Source organism: Mus pahari, chromosome X (assembly GCF_900095145.1).
Source record: "Mus pahari chromosome X, PAHARI_EIJ_v1.1, whole genome shotgun sequence".
NCBI lineage: Eukaryota > Metazoa > Chordata > Mammalia > Rodentia > Muridae > Mus > Mus pahari.
In genome coordinates this window covers 7,337,362-7,341,139 of record NC_034613.1, presented here as the reverse complement: position 1 = coordinate 7,341,139, position 3,778 = coordinate 7,337,362, and positions in this window count along the sequence as shown.

Sequence of the window (3,778 nt, the reverse complement as noted above, 5' to 3'; positions counted from 1 at the left end):
CAATATCAGGGTCCTTTCAGCAGAATCTTGCTGGCATGTGCATTAGTATCTGTTGTCTGCATTTTCTTAATTGAGATTCCATCCTCTCAGATAACTATAGCTTGATATCAAGTTGACATAAAACTAGCCAGCACAATGCCCCAGAATAAGAATTAGATTTCAATTGCATAAATTACAGATGAAGCACCCACAAACTGTATTCACACCATAGCAAAATGCTAGTAATTATTATTGTTTTATAGTAGAAGAAACAGTCAGGTAACATAGCCTTTCCTGGTATTTCTAATTAGCATGTACTCAAGACTATAAGACAAAACTCATGGCTTCATTTATAACCTTCCTTCTGCTCTTTTTCAAACACCTGACAAATTGGCCTCCTGAGTACCGAAAATTCATTATCACTAGAGATCCCCCTGAATTTCTTTTGGTAATACTGACTTTCTAGAACACTTTCTCCTCACCTCATGCCATTCTTTGAGTGACTTATGTCCCTTACTGTATGAGACAACTTTCTGTTGTTGCAACAAAACACTCAAGACCATCAATTTCTAAAGAGGACAGGGTTATTTGGGCTCATAGTTTCAGAAGTTTCTGGCAATATTCATGCAGTTCTAGAATCTTAGGCATAAAATATGATGACAGGTGCACATGACAAGAGAGGTGATCATCCCATAGCAACCAGGAAACAAGAGGAAATCATGTAAAGGACCAGGATTCCAACATACTCTCCAGCAGCATATCACCAGGACCCTTACTTTCTCTAACAAGGCCTATACACTAAAGATTCTAGCACCTTCAAGTGCTACAACAAGCTGGTGATGAAACCTTTTGTTGATGGTCCTTTGGGAAGCATTTCAAATCCTGCTTTATCATCTCCTTCTGTCTTCCAGCTGCTCGGCTCACTACCCTCTCTGGCTCTAATCCTTCTAGAAAATTACTGTCACTCTCTTATATGGGTTGATGGTTGTGTTTCTGTATACTCATTTCCAACCCACCCACAGAATCATATGTTTAATCCAAACTATGGTACTTCTGACTTTTACCTGTTTGTTGTTGTTGTTGTTTTGTTTTCTTTTTTGTTTTTGTTTTTTTTTTTCATTTAAGAAACAGAATGGTTGCAGATGTGATGAATTAAGATCAGGTCATTGGTCTTGGCCACAGTTCAATATAATTGATGTCCTTATAAAACAACTGTTACAGGAAGAAATAGAGTCAGATATAAGACAAAAGAGATATGAAGAAACAGAAAGATGATAGCCATTAATAAGCCATAAAGAGAAGCCGAGAATGAATACTCTCCTTACAGCTCTGGGAAAAAAAAATAGCTCTGACACCTTGATCATAAATCAAGCTTCTAGAACTGGGAGACAAGTACCTCTGGTTTTGTTATTGCTGTTGTTATTATTGCTGATTATTTAATTGTTTTGTATATTGCTGTTTTGCCCTCACATATGTCTGTGCATCACATGTATGCCTAGTGCCTTCAGAAGCCAGAACAGGTTATTGGATCCCCCAAACCTGGAGTTATAGACAGTTGTGAGTAGCCATGTTCATGCTGGGAACTGGACTGGGTCCTCACTAAGAGCATACTGCTGAGCCATTTTCCAGCCCCATGCCTCTGTTGTTTAAATTACCCAAACTATGGTCATTTATTGCAACAGTCCCAGAAAACTGATATGATAAAGCTAATTTAGGATTTAACATTTACAGCCAGAGCTACATTTCATGATCTGTGGCCCTATATACTTTTACTTTCATGAGCTCCATCCTCTGTACAAGTATTTAAAATATAGTTTGGAATTTTCTTAAAGCTTCAGGAGGCCAAAGGCCATATATTTGCATCCCCAACCCATAGCAGATTTTTCAAGAAATAACTGTCAATTCATTATCTAGTGTAACCTCCTCTTTCCAGGAAGTACTTAAGCATCTTAAACATCTAGATTATTTCATTATGCTTACTTCTTCCTTTTAAATTTCAAGAGACAATTGCTCTATATCAATATGTATCAGAATTTACATCTGAAATCATTTTGAAAAATGAAACTTGTGCTACCAGAGAGGTTGATAACATAGTAGGATATATTCATTCTGTGAAATGTTATGGGTACATATATGATATACATCCGTACTATGAACTGCTAAAATATTATATAAATTGATGTGATCTATATTTATTTCAAACACTTACTTTTCAAATAAGTAAGAGTAATGGTTATTTATAGCATACTATAACATACCCATCTATCCATTGTTACTCTGTGGAAAATCACTTCAGAAATGCCTATGAGTATGAAAACCTCTGCATATTCAAGACATATTCTAAGACAGCCACCTTCCTCCATGTTATCTTTCTTGACTGCAGACAACAGAACTTGCAAGTTCCGCTCAAGAAGAGAAAAGTCATGGTCATCGTCAGTGCTACCATAGCATGCTTTTCTCTGCATGTCTATTTCACAGTAGTGGGTAGCTATCATAAAATCTTCTCAGTAACCATAATGGATATTTTAAACAATGAACTAGATGCTTTCTTTCTGTGGAAAATCAGTTCAGACATGCCTATGAGTACAAAAACTTCTGCATACTCAAATTTCCTACACAAAATGATATGCTATTCTCATGGAAAGATTCATAGATCTTTTTAACATAGATCTTGTTCCCCTCTAGGAATACAAATCCAACACAGTGCTCACATTTATTTTGTAATTAGTAACATTTGTGTCAATCAAAATAATTCAGATTCCATGCTCCTTTGTTTCATTATGAACTAACCCTTCACCACCATATATCTTCTACATCTTCTATTTTCTATAACAGTTCTCAATAAAGTTGCCACGTTATTCCATGATGATCTGGGTAACACTAAATCAATCATTCACCTTAAAGGAGTCCCTGACCTCTGCGCAAGATTTCAAATCAATCAGTTATGTGTTCTAGACCGAAAGTATTGTAAGGGTTTCCCTGCCATAATCCACCTAATTCATCAGGACACATATGGAGAGCTAGGCTGATTTTAATCATAGAGGCCAAAAAAGTTATCTGATCCTAGCATTCTCTATCCATGCTTTTTTAAGTCTAAACAAAAGGGATGCAAATGCAAGGCCTCTAGAGAGAGGTTTGTTATGTTCTGGCTTTGTTTGAGTATTAGTTCTTTCCTTCCTTCCTTCATTTATCTAACCATTTATTAAGTGTTTGCACTGAGTCAGGCACTATGCCTAGCATTTCACAAACATCCATTAAATATTAAGGCATGAGTCAAAGTAGGGCACATTTTATTTTTTTTATTTTTTTTTAGTTTAATAACTATTTTTATTTTTATTTCTATTTCTTTTCTTTTTAAAATTTATTATTATTATTATTATTATTATTATTATTATTATTATTATTTTCTTTATTTACATTTCAAATGCTATCCCGAACGTTCCCTATACCCCCCCACCACTGCTCCCCTACCCACCCACTCCCACTACTTGGCCCAGGCCTTCCTTTGTGCTAGGTCATATAAAGTTTGTAAGACCAAGGGGCCTCTCTTCCCAGTGATGGCCGATTAGGCCATCTTCTTCTACATATGCAGCTAGAGACACAAGTTCCAGGGGTACTGGTTAGTTCATATTGTTGTTCCACCTACAGGGTTGCAGCCCCCTTCAGTTCCTTGGGTACTTTCTCTAGCTCCTCCATTGGGGACCCAGTGTTCCATTCAATAGCTGGCTGTGAGCATCCACTTTGGTGTTTGCCAGGCTCTGGCATAGCCTCACAAGAGGCCGCTATATCAGGGTCCCTT